This window comes from Erinaceus europaeus, chromosome 7 (assembly GCF_950295315.1).
Source record: "Erinaceus europaeus chromosome 7, mEriEur2.1, whole genome shotgun sequence".
Taxonomy (NCBI): Eukaryota; Metazoa; Chordata; class Mammalia; order Eulipotyphla; family Erinaceidae; genus Erinaceus; species Erinaceus europaeus.
Genome location: NC_080168.1, coordinates 3,630,267 through 3,650,380, shown reverse-complemented (window position 1 = coordinate 3,650,380; position 20,114 = coordinate 3,630,267).

Sequence of the window (20,114 nt, the reverse complement as noted above, 5' to 3'; positions counted from 1 at the left end):
ATGTAAAAATTACATGTAATTCCTTCTACATTTTAGTGAATATTTTATTTATTTATTTATTTTATAAAGACAGAGAGAAATCAAGAGGGAAGAAGAGATAGAGTAGGAGAGATACCTGCAGTTCTTATCTACCACTTGTGAAGCTATTCCCCTACAGGTGGGGACTACGGGTTTGAACCTGGGTCTTTGCACACTGTAATTATATGTGCTTAAACAAGGTGCCCCACCACCTGACCCCATCTTGTATGATTCTAAGGATAATGGTAATAGTTACTTATTGTCATAATAATGCCATACGATAAAAAGAAGTCACAAAGCATCTCTGACTTACTACAATCGGTTTGTGTTCCTGGAAAGTTGAAAGCTGACAAGCTGGCTATGCTAAAGTTTGACCAGTAGTCAGTCAAGTTACACTTTCTCTTGTGTTTGCTTGTAGGTAGTCAGCTCAGGCAACTTGGGCAACTCAGCTCCTTATGCCTTCTTATCTTTCAGCAAGCCAGACCTGGTATGTTTTCAGAGTATTGTCAGAGGCATAAGCCATCCAATCAGAATGCAAGCGTATTCACGCTTTGCCTTGCATCTGATTTCTTAATGCTTTATCAGTCAAAGCAAGCCATCTTTTGGACTCTAGTCAACGTGAGTGATACACCATTCCATCCACAGTGAGGAGGCACTGTAAGGCACAGGGTATGGGTTTGAGGTAAGACAGAGGAATTTGGGTTGGACTGGATTTTCAAATATAATTTTTGTTTTACTGAAAGAAGCAATAGGTAATTTTACTTACCAAGCAACTTACCTAACATCACTGCCATCTTTTTCAATGTTAACACTAAAGAAATATTTAAGTGCATGTTTTAGTCTCTGTTTTTGTTACTATACGTTTTCCCATCTATTTACTCCTCAGTAATACACACTTTTTTTTTTAAATATCCACTTTACAACTAAAAAAATGAAGGATAGAGCTTTATAGAAACCTACTTAAGGTTTATTCCTTTATGAGTCTCTGAACCATATTTGAATCAGTATCTCCTGCTTATCTCAGACTTAGAAATTCTTTCTTTATGTGTTATTCTTAAGTGATTAATTGTGAAATGTGCATGTAAGATACACTTTAATAGAATTATATAAAAGAAAAAAAAGACGGTACTATGTTAATTTCACTAAACTTTTGCAGTTGTATTTTCACCAAATCTTCTATGTAAAATATTTAACTTATGTTTAATCTGTTATAGAAGATTATGTTTCAATTGACAGTTCATATTAAACATTTTTAGCAGTAAAACAGGATGTTGGTTACATCTTTAATATCTTACTGATGAAATGAAAATCCTTCAAGCATCTGTAATAAATTCTCTGTACTTTATCCTTTTAAGCATACTTAACTGATATTAGAGAGCATTTAAAAAATGAAGCACCACTGGCAAACACCAACTCTTCCACAGAAAACTTCCAAATGACTTAGAAATGGGCTTCATGAATTTCACCAGGCGAGATATATTTTATAATGATGTGAACAACACTTGCACAATAAATATATAGACAAGAAACTTTCTTGAATGTGTAGTATAGTAATTATTAAGCATAGTTATTAACTCACTGTTAATCTAGTTATTAAAAATTAACATCTGATAGCTATTTAATCTTCTTAACAGTTAACCCTAAGGTAGGAGAGTAAACAGTGATATGCAATATTTTGCTTTAAGTAATAACCATCTTCAGGCCATCAAGATAACTCACCTTAAATTTTTATGAGTCCATTCCTTTAGATACAGCTAATATTTTGTTATATTTTTCAAATATTTCCAGTTGCATTACCACCTTAATTAACTTTTCTTTCTTTCATTTATTAAAAATGTTCAAACAGTTTTATAATAGAATGTAGTGGCTTTTTTCTTTATGATTTGTAATTTCCATGTTTATAAATTTTTCATTTGATTCAAAGTTAAGCAAATTTTCACCATATCTTATATTTTGTTTTTGGTTCTTTTTGGTTAGCTCAGTGATCCTTTGCTACTTAAACTATGACTTATTTGTCATATATACATATAATTTTAGATGGCTAACTAATCCCAAACAATATAGCCTATAATAATAATAATAGCAAATCATTATTATTTATTATTATTATTATTTTGGTTCTCTTTTAGCCTTGAAATTAATACAAAGAGAACATCTAGGATTGAAGTCAGTATGCTTATAACTTTTTTTTAAATGAAAATCTCCATAGCTGTTAATGAATTTACTTAACAGACTGAATAATTCCTGGTGGTGAATGATCCCTGAGGTGAGTGGGAGTTCCTTTTTCGATCAACAAAGCAGAGAACCAACAAAGATACAAGAGAATTGAATGAAGAGATTGACAGACTAGACCTCTTGGACATTTTCAGAGTCCTTCACCCCAAAAAAACTGGAATACACCTACTTTTCAAATCCACATAACACATACTCAAGGATAGACCACATGTTAGGCCACAAAGACAGCATCAATAAATTCAAGAACATTGAAATCATCCCAAGTATCTTCTCAGACCACAGTGGAGTAAAACTAACATTTAACAACAAATGGAAAATTATTAAAAGTCACAGAATTTGGAAACTAAACAACATACTCCTTAAGAACCACTGGGTCAGAGATTCACTCAAGCAGGAAATTCAAATGTTCCTGGAAACAAATGAAAATGAAGATACAACCTATCAAAATATTTGGGACACAGCTAAAGCAGTACTGAGAGGGAAACTTATAGCCATACAATCACATATTAAACACCAAGAAGAAGCTCAAATGAACAACCTTACTGCACACCTCAAGGACTTAGAGGAAGAGGAACAAAGGAACCCTAAAGCAACCAGAAGGACAGAAATCACTAAAGTTAGAGCAGAAATAAACAACATCGAAAATAAAAGAACCATACAAAAGATCAATGAAGCCAAATGTTGGTTCTTTGAAAGATGAAACAAAATTGACAAACCCCTAGCCAGACTTACCAAACAAAAAAGAGAGAAGACTCAAATTAATAGAATTGTAAACAATGGAGGAGATATCACAACTGACACCACAGAAATCCAGAGAATCCTGCGAAACTTCTATAAAGAACTATATGCCACCAAGCTAGAGAATCTGGAAGAAATGGGAGTTCCTTTTTCTCCTTCCTTCTCCTCACATAGTGAGTGACAAATACATAACTATGTCAGTCATGCTAACTATAACATAAAACTTACTAATTCCAATTTTCAATGAAGTTTTTACTTTAAGATAATTCTCATTATTACCTCAAATGAATTTTCTTGAAACTTGACCAGGTAACTCAGTGAATTTGGGGGAGACTGACACCTTCTAGGTGGGTGTGATATGACTGCATGCTAAATCATGAACAGTCCTGTACACCAACATGACTTCAATTTAAAAAGGAAGGAAGGAAGGAAGGCATGGAGGGAGGAGAGAAAGGATGGAAGGAACTTGATCTGAGACTTTTGAATTTCATTTGTAAGTTTTACAGAGCCCAAAATAGCCAAAATATGATTTCTGAAAAACAATATGAAAGGTCTCTTACTGTTAGGTAAAAGAATATTTTTAAAAAAGCAACTATTAGCAGGGTTAGAGTAGATTCAAAATTATCCATGTGATTAATGAAAAAAATAGATGTACACCCAAATAATTTAATTCACCCATTAGTCTTTAATATATAACAAAAAAGGCATTTTTAGCACATAGCACTAGTGTGTATGTATAGGAGACAGAGAACAGAGTACAGATATGTCGGTTTTTATAAGGTGCAGGGCATATAACTTGAGGTCAAATACACTCCATACTGATCATGACTTTTAACACTGAGTCCTCTCCTTTCTCCTAGGAAATGCTTTACTTGATAAGTGGTGTTGGCATTGCAAGAAATAGAATATATTTAAAAAGACAGGAAAATTACAAACACATACTAAGATGTATTCCATCTGTATTAAAATAATGTGTACATTAAAATAAAACCATAAGACTAAGAAAGTGTGGATAAATATTTATATAATATTGAGTAGGGCAGCCCTTTCTAAACACTGAATCAAATCTCCTCACATAGAAAAATGAAAATAAATGAACATTCCAAAGACAAACACAACCTGTAAATATATACAAACTAGAAAAGTATAAATGTAGGGAAAGTGTTCATTGTCACTATCACTCAAAATCATGCCCATAAAAAGAAACAATTTTCAGCTTTTAAATTGGTAAATATTAAAAGTTTGGAAATACTGGCAAGAAGATTGACTTTAGGAAGTCTCTGCTATTTTTTTTTCATAAACTGTAGTTTTTATAATACTTCCTGGAAAAAAGGACTTGGAAATTAGTTTTCCAGTCTTAAAAATCTACAAAATTTTCCCCCTCTCCCCTGGGTATGTATGTAGCCTGAGAAATTTATTTAAGTTATGTAAAAATTTTGGAAGAGAAACTTTTTTTTGGCAGAAAAATAAAATCTAACAGGGGCAAACAAGGAACCTGATAAGAACATTGCAATGCATTTGAACTGAACCAATATTAAAAAGTAGAGTTATAAAAGATGAGTGAATTAACTATGGTCAGTGGAAAGTATTGTATTTATATTTCCTTTTTGTTTTTATATCAAACTGTAATTTGCTCATTATTTTTTCCAATCACATTAATGGGGGCTAATGACTTACCATACAGTTGTTGACACATGAGTTCAAATTCTCATCTGCGTATCATGTGCATCTGCAAGACACGCTCTCACCCCAAGCTAAATCTCCCTCCTCCATCACTCATCAAGACCCCAAGACCTTTTTCGTACTTCCATGTCCCCTTCTTCACCAGAGTTGTTTGCTTTGGTGCAGGGCAATGTACACAGTCCAAGTTTTATTCTGTTTTATCTTTCTGTATCTGTTTCTTAGCCACCACCACACCCATTAGATTATCTAATTCACATTATATCTTAGTAAAAAAAATGCAGATTTTGTGATTAAGAAGATATAAAATGGGAGTCGGGCGGTAGCACAGCAGGTTAAGCGCACATGGCACAAAGCCCAAGGACCGGCATAAGGATCCTGGTTTGAGCCCCCCAGCTCCCCACCTGCAGGGGAGTCACTTCACAGGCGGTGAAGCAGGCCTGCCGGTGTCTGTCTTTCTCTCCCCCTCTCTGTCTTCCCCTCCTCTCTCCATTTCTCTCTGTCCTATCCAACAATGATGACAACAAGAATAACTACAACAACAAAAACAACAAGGGCAACAAAAGGGAATGAATAAATAAATAAAAAGAGCGAAAGAAAGAAGAAAAATAAAAGAATAATAAAAAAAGAAGATATGAAGTTCGTCTAGGTCCAAGAAGGATGACAGAGGACCTAGTGGGGGTTGTATTGTTATGTGGAAAACTGGGAAATGTTATGCATATACAAACTATTGTATTTACTGTTAAATGTAAAACATTAATTCCCCAATGTAGAAAAAAATATAAAAAAAGAATCACAAAAATAAATAAAAAAGAAGATATAAAATTTAAAGAACATATACTGAAATGTAAGTAGCGTTTAATTTTTATCTTTGTAATTATTAACATAAATATTTAATATAAATATCCTAAGACAACACTAGCTTTTATAGTTCAAATAAGTCAATCTTTATTCATCTGTAAGTTTTCCCAACCCATTCTAGATTTTATGGACACATACATTTAGAATTAGAAGAGAAAGATTCGAATCCTGACTTAATCACATTAAATGATTCTCCTAAATTTTAATTTCTTTGTCTACAGTACAGGGGAATCTCCTACTAGTAGAAATCTCCAAGGATACAATATTCAATAAGATTAAGCATATGTATCTGAATATTTGAAAAATACACAGTTTTCAGTTAATGATAGAATGTTAAACTTGGAAGGGGCTACAGAGGCATTTTAAAAGTGATCCCATAATCAAGAGGACACTGCTAATCTATGCAAGGCATATATACTCAGATGAGGCTTGGAGTTCTGGCACCTTTACAAAAGTTGACTCTGAAGGAACTTGACTCTGAAGGAACCTGCCCATTACTTAAAATCCATGCCATTTAGCAATTAAAGTATTGCATATAGATAAATCAAGGAGTCATGTTTCTTCTCAAAGAAACACACAATGTAAAAGGAATAATAAAACTCAGTGATTTAAATCCCTATAAAATTAATGCATTGTATATGACGAATTAGCATAAAACATACTGACATTTATAGAATTGTTTCCAAAATACACTGAAGGAATTCCTTGTTAGAGAAAACAGTGTTTGGAATTGTTTCCTCATGTGAGCCATAAAAAGTCTGAAACTTTGGAACTTTTATTTAGTTGCTTTAAACCACAATTGGTTCATGTAAATTGGAGCTCAAGGCTCACATATTTTTAATCTCTCTATCCCCTTAGTCAAAGCAGCTACTGGGTGTTAAGGCTTAAATGGATACGGCAGTATTATGTCTGTTTTGCCACCAGTGAAAATTGGTAGTGAACAGATTATGAAGAATAGTTCCTTTTCTTCTTCTTTCCTTTTAAGCCCTGAGATGTGTGCATTCACTTTTTGTAGAGCTTGCAGGAGTTCTCATTTGTTTTTGAATGAGTTCAATGGCATTGTTCTTGGGTTTGCATCAATTTAATCAGCTCTTTATTACTTGAGTCTGATTGTCCCACTTGAAACAAAGGGTCATCGTGTCCCATTTTCAAGATAAAACATTACATGTAATTGTCTTCTTTTTTATGTATGCAATGTGGAGACTCATCATTTTTTAACTTATAGTACTGGAATTATTAGTTTATAAATTATGATAAAATGCACATGCATAAAATTGACCATTTTAATGATTTCAGCATGTGCAATGCTGTTCAGTCATTACTGGGACTGCTGTCTAGTTCCAGAACATTTCAGATTACTCAAAAAAAAAACCCAACAACTTTATTTGAGTGCTCACTGGTCAAGGCCCCTACTCCCAGAGCCTGACAACTACTGATCTACTGATCTAGTTTCTTTCTTTCTTTCTTTCTTTCTTTCTTTCTTTCTTTCTTTCTTTCTTTCTTTCTTTCTTTCTTCCTTCCTTCCTTCCTTCCTTCCTTTCTCTTTCTTTCTTTCTTTCTTTCTTTCTTTCTTCCTTTCTGTCTCTCTCTCTTTCTTTCTTCCTTCCTTCCTTCCTCTCTTTCTTTCTTTCTTTCTTTCTTCCTTTCTTTCTTCATTTCTTCCTTCCTTTCTTAAAATTTTATTTATAAAATGGAAATACTGACAAGACTATACAAGGGGTACAATTTCACACAATTCCCACCCCCTGAACTCTGTATCCCCTCCCCTCCCCTGATAGCTTCCCTATTCTTTATCCCTCTAGAAACATGGACCCATGGTCGTTACAGGGTGTAGAAGGTGGAAGGTCTGGCTTCTGTAATTGCTTCCCCACTGAACTTGGGCATTGATAGGCTGATCCACACTCCCAGCCTGTCTCTTTCTTGTCCTAATGGAGCAGGGATCTGGGGAGGCAGGGTTCCAGGACCCATGGTGGGGTCGTCTGCCCAGGGAAATCAGGTTGGCATCATGATAGCATCTGGAATCTGGTGGCTGAAAAATAGTTAAGATATAAAACCGAATAAGATGTTGACTAATCATAAATATAAAGGCAAGAGTATTGCAGATGAAGATTTGGGTTCTCCATTTTGGAAACAGCTCATAGGTCTATTTTAGGTATATTCTAAGGGGCCCCTGACTTTACTAGTTTGTCTTTTTCTTTGAATTGGCCTATGTATTAAACCATTATTTTCTATCTTACTCAGCTGAATCTGTTCATCCAGAGCCAGTCTTCTTCTATCCACTACAGTGGTGCTGAAAATCTATCCTCCCCCCTCCTGATTTTTTTTTTTTTACTTTTTTTTTGGTGCAGTACTCTAAATTCAGTCAGATTTTGCTTTATGTTTCCCTTTCTGTTCTTCTTTCTCCACTTCTTACGAATGGGATCATTCCATACTCTTCTTTCTTTGTCTGGCTTATCTCACTTAACATAGTTCCTTCCAGCTCCATAGTTTCTTCTGTTTTTGATGTTGGGATACCTTGATGATGGCTTTATTCCTCTGTTCAAGTTATAGACATCTAATTGTGAATCTCTTGATATGGCTACAGCTCTGTTCATAGCCCAGGAGCTGTTCTTCTGTTCCTTCCCCCAGTTTTGCTCTACATTTTCTCTTTGCTTCTTGACATTAGCTTAAGTTTTTGCTTTTGCTACCTTTGAATCATTACCTATATGTTGAGAAAGAGTTCCTTTAATGATCCCATTTGGATGGACTATTTCCCTGTAGAATATTGACTCATAGACTCACTTGATGACGGTACTAGCTTGATGCCTCCATAGCATATTTTGTAATTGAGGGGGTTAATACTCTGCAATGAAGTCATTGTGCCTGAGTATAATTTCATTATGCATTAGTCCCCCAAAGTTCTTTACTACCCCTCCTTAACCTGCCTTTCCCTTGCTTTGATGCTATATATCAGCAGCATTTTATTTTATGTTTTTTTTTTATTCCATTTTCCCCACTCAGACTTTGGGTGTCTGCATGACTCCATGACATCTGACAACCATTTTTTCTTAAAGAGGAAGAGAGGGAAGGAGAGAGAGAGAGAGAGAAAGAGAGAGAGAGAAAGAGAGAGAGACCTGTAAAGAGAGAGAGAGAGAGAGAGAGAGAGAGAGAGAGACCTGTAGTATGGTTTCAAAAACCTTTCTCCCTTCAGATGGGTACCAAAAGCTTAAAGCTGGAATCTTGCACATGGCAACATGTGATTCAATGGATGAACCACCATGAGGTCCCCTGAATATTTCATTTTTCACCATTCAGGAGCTACATTAAAATACTGGGACTTGAGAAATGCATCATTTTGTAAAAGAAGACAGAGAGTGAGAGAATTGAGAATGAGAGGAAGACTAACATGAAAACTCTCGTGAAAATGTATTCAGAAATTGAGACAGTTGTTTTCATTTTTATAGTGATTTTCTTCTCCTGTATATTTTTCATTTTTACTTTACTTCAGATCTTAATGACCCATCTTCACTTCATGCTGCCTGAACTGAGTCCAGCATAGAGACCACACGTAATGAACAATTTGAACAAACTAAAATGTAATAAATATAACTTATTAGAAAGTATACTTTATGACTATTAATTAGAAATGATTTTTTTTTGCAAAGAGTAACTATTTAACTAGGAAGGTAGCTTAGTATCAGAGTGAAAGAAGTTTCTTGCTTGAGGCCTGGAGTTTGATCTTGATTCTGTATATGCCTGTGATGTTCTCTCTCTCATTAAATAAATAATTTTCACGTTACACAGAAAAAATATTTTTATAACTTGTATTCATCATGTTACAAGACAATTTTGGTTTTATCAGTGTTTGGCCCACACCAGAGAATATCTCCACTTCCTAGGGGCATCACTACTATTGATCACTCAGAACTCTTCCTTCAATTTGAAAACATGCTCTTTTAAGCATTAAGTTTGAGATGAGTTCAAGCCTTGGGTTTTATTTGTCTCTATTGAAAACTCAGTGAATTTCAGTAGATAGTATATAATTCTTTATGCTTTTTTTTTTTTTCTGCCAGGGTTATCCTTGGGGCTTGGTGCTGGCACTATGAATCCACTGCTCCTGGTGGCCATTTTCCCCATTCTATTGCCCTTGTTATTGTTATTGTTGCCATTGCTATTGTTGTTGTTATTGGATAAGACAGAAATCGAGAGAGGAGGGGAAGACAGAGAGGAAGAGAGAAAGATAAATAGCTGTAGACCTGTTTCACCACTTGTGAAGTGACACCCCTGCAGGTGGAGAGCTGGGGGCTCGAACCAGCATCCTTATGCTGGTCCTTGTGCTTTGTGCCAGGTGCCCTTAACCTGCTGTGCTACTGCCTGACCCCCAATTCTTTATGTTGTGACTGAATATTACCTTGAGGGCACTCAAGTTGGTGTGTTTGTTCTTTGACTTGGAGGAGAGTAGGGATCCTTTGGATTTAAGAGGATTTAATCAGCTTCGGTGTTAAAAGTGCGTAACTACTTCCTTGTTGAATGTATTATTAGTTTGGAAACGTCCTTGTGTTCCTTTTTAATTTTATTTTGATCTTTTGAATTTTGAAAAGAGTATACTAAATTCTTTACGCATTAGCCAATGAATAGAAAAATCTTGTAAGAGAATTTTGTGTAAGACATAGCACCCTATAATCACCCCATAAAAATAAGAAATATTTACAAATGCCAGGTTTGCAGTGGTGCAATAAATATGGCAGTTGCTTAAATAAGTTATTCAGTGCAGCTCCTATGGCAATATACTTGCAAGAATCTTAACAAGCTTTGTTGCTCAACTCTGAATATTAATATGAGTTTTGCAAAATGATTGAAAGAGATTTTGCAACACTACACTGGCATTCATGTTGAGGTCTCCTGCAAATGTTTTGGTCTTGGTTTATACTTCATAGTCCGAGAAAAGTTTTTCCCCCCTCTTTTTCTCAAAGATGTTTCAATGATTTTATGTGTAAGACATGTTTCATAAACTCTAGGGCCACATCTTCATACAAAATGACAGTTATTTAGCCTCTTCACAAGAGAAAAGTTAAAGAGAAAGAGAGTTATCCCAACATACAGTATGAAGAGAAAACTACCACTTTTTCTTCTGATTTGTCTAAAACATCAACAAAGAAAAATCAGTGGATCACTATACTAACAAGGTTCTAAATATAAACTTTCTCCTCATAAAAAGAAGCATACTGAAAAGATTAAATGAAAGCCAAGTTAATGGTGATGTCATTATGTATTTTATACTGAAGGACTATCCTCATAGGTGAAATGAGTCTCCATTAATGAGCCAGTACAGAAATAAAATCAATTCTTAGAACATAAACTTGTTTAAACACCTTGGGAATTTCAACCTACTTTTTATAATTTGTTTTATGTCTTTAGAAGGTAAGGTTTTTATGGCTCTGAGGTCATACCTTTACCAAGAAGCAAATTTCCTTACAATTATCTAACTGTGGAATACTCAAAGATTTGTTTCTTTTTAATTATTAGGACATTTGAAGCCTTTTTGTTGCTGTTGTTACTTTATGGACTCGTGTATAAACAATTTCACCATTCCTGGGTTGATTTGTCATTATTTTCACTTCAAACATAAAGAAAGAGAGACACACAGAGAGGGAGAGACATCAGAGCACTGGAGTTTCCCCAGCAGCCATGTGATTCCAATATGGTGGTGGTGCCGGAGCTTGGGAGCCTGCCTGGCAAATCATACCCAGCCACCTGGAGTTTCTCTGCTGTTTTACTTCTCTATACATGCCAAAGAGACCAAAGATTTGAAAATAAGAGATGAATCATTGTAATGTCAAAGACTACCTTTTAACCACATCATGGCGAAGGCCCCCTTTCAGAGGAGAGTTAAAAAAAAAAAGACGCAAATTTCAGATCAGTCCTTTATTGAGTCATCAGTAGAATTAGGGAGGAGAGTCAATGAAGTCTGAGAGTGAGCAAACACACACTCTAACCCCAGAGACATGGGGAAAAAAGAACCTGCATTCAATATGAGCATGCAATGAACACAAATTGAGCTGCTGAATACTTTCTGTATAGTTACGCATAAACTGTAATAGATGCAACACGCACACAACACACGACAATGTCCTACTGAATCTTCTTCTGCAAATACAAAAATAAGTGCAATGCATTTTTAAATGAACAAGATAATTAATATGATTGACAGTATTTGGTATTTCTCAGCCTATCAACTGTCACCTTTAAATATATCTAGGATATAACTACAACTTATGTGCCCACAGTACAGCTTATAGGAAGATACCATGGTAAGATAATCATAAATTGAATGTCTGTCTCATGGTGAATTTTTTCCTGAAGTAAATAGGAGATGCTGAAAGATTATCTTTACTTCTAGTTTGTAAACTGAATTCTAACACTGAGCTTAAATTGTTAATGTGTTTCTAATAATATTTTTTTGAAATATTAAATCAACTATAATCTTAAACCAGGGAGACCTGAAGGAATCAGCCCTGACAGCATCTAAGATAAAGTTATTTGTAAATAACATTAAATGGCATAAATCATGGTCTTTATGGTACAATAAATCCTAACCATAGGATTTTCAAAGTAAACTATGCTTCCAAATAACTTGGTAATAATTAATAATAATAATAATAATAATAATCCATTGCCTTCTTAAACTCTAAGACAACAAGGAAACTTCCTTATTCCATTTAAAATCCATATTTTTTCTAGTCCTGGAGCCTCTGGGGCTTTGCTGGTTTTCCTGCATGCTTCCCTTGATCCATACCATGTGATGCTGTATCTGTTGACCTCAACCAAATCAGTGTAACCAGTGCCACTTAGTTATGTTCCGCTTGAGACTGTGTCCAGAGATGCCAGGCCTGAGATGTCAATGCTCCAATACTCTGCCACCAAGTTGCAGATGCTACCATTGATGCCAACCTGACCTCCTTGAGAAGATGGCTTCATTAGTATGTCCTAGAACCCCACCTCCAGAGCCCTGTCCCATTAGAGAAAGATAGAAACAGGCTGGGGGTAGGAATCAGCCTGCCAATGTCCATGTCCAGCGAAGAAGTAATTACAGAAGCCAGAGCTCCCACTTTCTACACTGCATAAAGATCTTTGGTCCATACTTCTAGAGGCACAAAGAATAGGGAACCCTCTAACAGAGAGGATGAGATATGAAACTGGTGGTGGGAATTGTATGGAATTGTACCCCTGTTATCTTATAATCTTGTCAATAATTATTAAATCACTAATAATAAAAAGGAAGGCAGAAAGGGGAGGGAAATAAAAGAAGAGGGAGAAAGGAAGAAAAACCAGTTACAGGAAGTTCATGGGGAGAATAGATTATTTGTGGTAGCAGAGTAAATGTTAGGTGGTAAATATTTACATAAGTATTTACTTAAAATATCTCCACTTCTTAGTTTTTTTCTTTTATTTTTTTAGTTGAACAAACTGACAAATCCTATACACTCTACTGTAACTCCATATTCATGTTTATTTTTGCCTATTATTTCTATGATCCTGCCTTCTCTTCATTTCTAAGACTCAGGCACACCTCTTATTACTTTTAAATGCCTTTTCTTTTGGCCTCTTCACTCGCTTGGTCCTGATGGGATTGGGTTTCAGAGCCCTCTAGTGACCTAATCCTAACATTTCTCTCCCCCTGAGACTATAGACCAAAATTCTTTTGGGGATACAAAATGGAAGGTCTGGCTTCCACAATTGCTTCGTTGATGGGTAGCCTATTTTTACCATTCTCTTGTGAGGTAGGGTTCTAGACACATTGGTAAGGTCATTTGCCCAGGGAAGTCATGATGGAATCATAGTTGTACCTGTGACTTGGTGACTGGCTGGCAGTAAGATAAAACAGGACCAATTGTTTAATAAACAAGTGCCCAAAGACAGAAATAGAACACATGAAAGAAGGGATCTCTGAATAGGAAGAAACTAGGAAGTCCATTTTAAGTATGTTCCAAGGAAGGTATGACTTTAGTCATTTTTGCCTGAGCCTAATAGCTAATATGAAGGTAGATTAAGAATATTGTCTAGGTAGATGAGGTCAGAGTGAAGAATAGGGCTAGAAAGTTCTACTAGTGCAGAGAGTAGCTTCCAATTTGAGGAAAGTATAGAAAGATCTTTAACTGTTGACCTCATCTATCTGACCTAAAGCCTATATAAAATTGTATTTAGCACAGAAACCTGTGTAACTTCTGAGTCCCTGTCAGTCTAAGCTCACAATTCATGGTCTCATCTAAGAGCATTCTAGGCTGTTCTCATTTTAGGATCAGTCTTCCTGGAGTTTCAGAGTAAGGGTGACATAGTCTACCTTTAGAGAGCCAGAGAACAAAACAGTCCCTACCATTACTGCTTTATAGTGAGGGCAACCTTCTGGAGAGGCCTACAAGCAGGCTGATAATGATGTTCCTGATGGAAGTGACCAATGTTTGTAAAGAGAAGAATCTATTAGAGGTCTAGGCCACCGTATCTGTGTGAGAATGCAAGGATTCTCTGTTTAGAGCCCCAGGTGATGGAGTGGCATGATATTGGCCAAAAAAGGGCATCAGTAATGTGAGCCAGTCTCTTGCCCTTGTCCATATTTAAAAAAAATATTTATAAAAAGGAAACATTGACTAAACCATAGGATAAGAGGGGTATAACTCCACACAAATTCCCATCACTAGAACTCTGTATCCCCTCCCCTCCCCTCCCCTGATAGCTTTCCTATTCTTTATCCCTCTGGGAGTATGGACCCAGAGACATTATGGAATGCAGAAGGTGGAAAGTCCGTCTTCTGTAATTGCTTCCCCGCTGAACATGGGCATTGAAAGGTTGATCCATACTCCCAGCCTGTCTCTCTTTTTCCCTAGTGGGGAAGGGCTCTGGGGAAGCAGAGCTCCAGGACACATTGGTGGGGTTGTCTGTCCAGAGAAGTCTGATCAGCATCATGCTAGCATCTGCAACCTGGTGGCTGAAAAGAGAGTTAACATACAAAGTCAAACAAATTGTTGACCAATCGTGGACCTAAAGGCTGAACTAGTACAGATGAAAAGTTGGGGGGGGGGTCCTTCATTTTGTAGATAGCTAATAGAAATATTTTATCTATATTCCAAAGGGCCTGTGGCTATACTAGTTTTTTTTTTTCTTTTTCTTTTTCCCCTGAGCCTGAAATCTGATATGCAGGTGGATCCAAGTTATTGTCTGGGAAGATGATGTCTTGGCTGGAAGAAGGACCAGAAAGCTGAATCAGGGAAGAGAGTAGCTCCCTAATATAGTAAAGGCTAAGCTGAATATGGGCTCCAGATCACATCTTATCCATCTTTTGTAGCTCTTTATCTGCTGAAGTTATTCTTTCTCCCAGTTGTTGAATCATTAAGTGTCATTTGTTGTATTAAAGCTGGTATTGAGTTAGTGCGGTCTGGGGAGGCATGTGTCTTAAGATCCTGGCATTGAGTGTATTGCAGTATTTGTGATCAATCTCTGTATGTTTTGGGGTTTCCCAACATCATCCATATTTCTGTTACAAAAGTATCTTTTCCCCCTCAGTTAGTTCAGTGACTTAATCAGAATCTGGGGGAATGAGCCTTTTATCTAAACCCATCACAGAGAAATGAAAAATAGTCCTGAATATGTCAACAATTCTACTATAAACCACAAAGCCCTTAATAAAATGATTTTAAAAAAGAAAGATAAAGGTAATCAGGTAACATTGACTAATTCTTTATTATTCAAATGTCATCAGTGAGTTTTGGATTGATGAATGCTTTGCTAAAGTACTATAATTTACTTTCCATCAGTTAACTAGGAAGCTATTTTAAATCTTTGTTGAGATTTTTTTTATCTTATTATGCTATTTTCACCATTAAAACTTATTGAAATGAGTACACTCACACACACAAACACACACATACATGTGAAAATACTAATCTGACACCTTGAAAAACATATACAGGATGACTAACAAAAATAAGAAATCAGGGGGCCAGGTGGTGGCACACCTGGTTAAGAACACACATTACAGTACACAAGGATCGAGTTCAAACCCATGGTCCCCACCTGTATGGGAAAAGCTTCACAAGTGGTGAAGCAGGTCTGCAGGTGTCTCTCTGTCTCACTCTTGCTCTATTTTCCCCTTCCCTCACAATTTCTCTCTGTGTCTATTGAAAGTAAATAAATAAATAAATAAATAAAGATTTAAAAATTTAAAAAATAAGAAATTATGATTAAACTATATATTTTTTCAAATGCAGAGTTCGCCTTCATGTTTGAAGTAATGAATACAAATGGATCATATTTTAAAACTATACAAAACTCATTGAAATGCTGTCCTAATTTCCATTTTTATATTTGATCCTGGGAATCAAATATAAATATATGCCATATCTGGGAATATTTAGGTATGTATATACACACACACACACTCACACACACACACACACACACACACACACACACACACACACAGATGCAAAGAGATGCCCTTAGGGTATACTATTTTTCATTAGTTTTCAGAAGAGAGCAAAAGTTCAAACAAATGGTACTTGAAAACTGCCCATGACTGTGTTATTTTCCTTATTCATTTTCTCTCAGTTATGATGATAAGAGAAAGGACAATTGAATTGAAAATGTCCCTGTTTCATTCAATTATCTGCAACAAAATTGTTCCTGTATTGATAAGCGTGAGTGTCCTTACTTTTAAGACCAACTCAGAGCAACTTCCTGGGAATCCAATCTGACGCTCAGTCATTTCTGCAACTTGGACAAGTTTCTGACACACTGAGTGTTTCAAATGCTGTGTTGTTGACAACAGCGAGGAGTTCCTCAGAAATGATGAGCCTGAGCATCATGAGTCCAGTATCAGTCAAAATCTACATTTTTACAAGATCCCAAGGTGTTTACCATGCTCACTAAATTGTAAAAGAACTATGCTGGAATTTTGACTTAAAGGGAAAATAAGGAAATATGCAGCATCTTGTAGAAATTTAGAGTTGGCATTGAAAAGAAACAGTACCAGGAATGATTAAGGATCCATAGAGGAATTTTGCATCTGTGTTGTTTTGCCTTGATATTTAAACATGGTGGTTTGATCAACAATCACTTCCAGAAGGAAAAGAAGCACTGTTTCTCTTCCCTCCATAGGGATCTTTATGGTCCACATTCCTGTTTTTGATAGACCCTGGTCTGTAGTTTCTCTCTGAGACAGAGACAAAGAAGAATGACTTGTCTCTGACACAAACAAGTGAATACAGCGAAATAATTCAGCTGCCACCTGCCAGTTCATCCTGCTTTTAAGATCCACCTTGAAGATTCTGCAGAATCGGGCTTTCTCCCACCTGGCCCCTGGTGGACATTCAAAGGACTCAGATCAAAGTTACTCATCAGGCAAGGTAGAAGAGTGGTGAGTATCATGGCCTGGAAATTGTTGGCAGCTCCTCTCTTTTTCACCATAGATGGTTCCTTTTGAACTTTGGCTTACAGATGAATCCCATGCCTGAGTAGTCCTGGAGATACCAGAACCCTGTCCTCCACACTTTGAAGAATGGGGTTGACTTGGGAACTCATTCACGATTGTTTGGGAGAAATCAAAGTTATACACAGATGTGAGGAAGAGAAGAAGAAAGAACCTTACCTGTAGCCTGTGATTCTCAAGCCTTTATAAAATTCAGGGAAAGAAAATTAAATGTACAGTTCCCTTGAAGATACACAGGGGAACACAGCCAATGAACCAGATGTGTGGATACTATTCATTAAAGACAAGATCTAAACATATGAGTTCGGGTCTTTTATCTTTCAATGCACTCATCTTACCAGTGAGTATAGCCATGTGTCCTTCTGTGTGATTAGATGGAATATTATCAAAAGGTTCCAGTTTCTACAGTTGTCATGATCATTCAACTGGCCTGCAGTGTAGCTGCTAAAACTTTTCCTAATAAATTATCAATCAGTCATAATAAAAACACTGGCAAGTCAAAAGTAAAGATAGCATGTGCCAAGTTTCTTTTGAAGGAGTCCAGTAAAAGTATCTGAGGACTCAAGATAGATCCCTATAGAATTTCTATAGGGCTGATACTATATCACTGGGCTTTGTTTCATTGATGAGTATCCCACGGGACAGTAGCCCAGAAAATCAGGTGTTAACGGGTGTTAACGCAAGGAAAAGAAGTAAGGGTTCACCATGTACAGATCTTGTCATGTGTGATTACAAGGGATGAAACATTTAATTCTCCACCTGAGGGACATGTTTCTTTGGGATTGTCTAATAGACCTTGCCTATTGGTGTGAAGAGGGAATAACTGTAAGGAGACACAGCATTCTGGATCTCCTCAGGACTTTGTCTCAGGCTCTTCCTCATTGGGGCAGAGAGATCTTTGTGCGTCCCCTGGAACATGTAGTGGGATATTGTTGAAGGTGATCCTCAAGATTTGTGTGAGGGTTGGCATTTCTGAATTCTGTGATCTTGGAAGCATCCATGTTCTCCTTTCATTTTATCTTTGATGGGAAAGTCAAAAAGAGCTTCAACTATAGGACTCATTTGCATTCTGGGCGCAAAAAAGCCTAATCTCTCATGCCTTCCTATCTGTTTATTTAGGTAAATGCAATTAACTTACAGCTAAAAGCCAACTTTGAATGTAGAATAGGTGGCGATATAAATTGAACTGATGGAAGAAAGCTGGTTTTTCATTATGATTCACTCTAAAGTGAAATTCATATAAACTCGGTGCTAGTGGTTGTCAATGAAGTGGTTCATTTGAAAGGGAAGAAATGCCTCTAACTATGTTACCAGATTGCCACATTTTTTTTTTTTTTGGCATCTAGCTTCTAAAAATCAGTCTTGTGTATCTCTTACTCTACACAAATAATGCAATTTTAACAGTCATTTTATTAGGAAAACATTAAATGGAAACTTCTGAGCCAATGATGTTTGTACTAAAACTTTTCAGTTGAGTTCCAATATGCAGGAGGAAGTGTCAGTAAGCTATACACTTTGTTGTACTAAAATAAAGTATTATAGAAATTTCTTTGAAATTATAAAGAGTTCTATGATCATTGAAATAATTCCATGATAAAAAAAAGGCAGCTGGATAAGGTTCTATTTTCTTCTCTTAAAAAAACTAGACTGGGATAAAAAGAAAATAATAAACTCCCAATCTGAGTATAACAGACAGTAATGCAAATCTACTTAGATGATCATTTTCAGAGGTATCTGTCAAACTAAAAACACTCTAGCACATTTTTTTTCTCCTTTTCAAGGCTATCTCTCTTTTTTAAAGTACTTATTTAGTTTGTGTCTACTTTGGAGGAAAACTGTTAAGTTATTTATCTTCAAAATGAGCTCTTGTCCAGCCTTTGTAAGGGTAGTTTCTGGACTCAAGTCTAAATTTTGAGTTCTCCTTTCTGGCTTGAGCTTATTATTACCAGAAGAATACGTGCTGACAGGCATAGACAAAAAGGTCATTGTGAAGGTCACTTTTAAGCAGCAATGTGATTTATAGACTATAAAGAAGTCTATTATTACTAGATAGAAATGGAAGTTCAGGGAAATAATATGGAACTTGAAAAGTCTCTATTTCTGAAAGTTCAGACTGATTTGGGGGGGCAGGGGTGTGCAGGGAATGTGTCCTGAATTTTGACTGCACCAAAAAAAAAAAAAAAGTGTGTATGGTGAAAAATGAAGACAAAATTAGAGACCTATAAACCAAAGACATTTTATTGCATTTTCAGATGAAAATGTTAAATGATTTCATTGTATCAAGATAGAGAGAAATTGAAGTTATACAAATAAAATAAAATGTTATGAATGATTTGCTAACTACAAATCATTGGGCTACAAGCATATGATATGAAGTCTGTCTCCAGCACAGTTTCTTGTACAATTTTGAACCACCTCCTCTGCAGTGATCAGAGTTTTTTTTTTTTTTTTTTGCATGTTCTTAAATTATCACCCCCCCCCCCCTGCCCCTCCTTCTTTCCTGTTTGAGAATGGGACCAAGAAAAGAAAAAAGGGAAGGGAAGGAATAGGAAGAGGGAAAGGAGAGAGAGAAACCTTCACTATAGTTTCCAGTCAGCATTTAAATATGATGAATTTTCAAGAGTCAAAACTAGCTTAAGACTTATAGACCAAACAGTAAAAAAACAATAGAAGGTTAATAAATTAAGATGACATCACAAACCACAAAACTGGCCCTGTCCAATCACTAATGTTAAAGAAGCTGGGTTGGCACAGTCAAACGGCCTAGAGTAAGAGCCCAAATCTTTCAGTTTATCCATCTGCAATCAGTTGACTATGTTTCACATTGGTGATGAATTAGACTCCGTTTCCTCGGTCTAATCCTTTTCATTTATTTATATTTTATGGAAGAAACATAAAAGACTTCTTAGAAAAATCCAACTGTTTTTGATAAACCTTGTCATGTGCAAATAATGGAGCCTTGTCAGGACCAAACTTTTCTGGAAATTTATACCTTCTAATAATAATTAAAAGAAAAAATAGAAAATCAGAAACAAATAAGAAATATATTGAATTGGATTCAAAGCATGTTTGTGGCTTTGAATTGGTGGCAATAAAGCATTTTATCAAAAAAAAAAAGTTG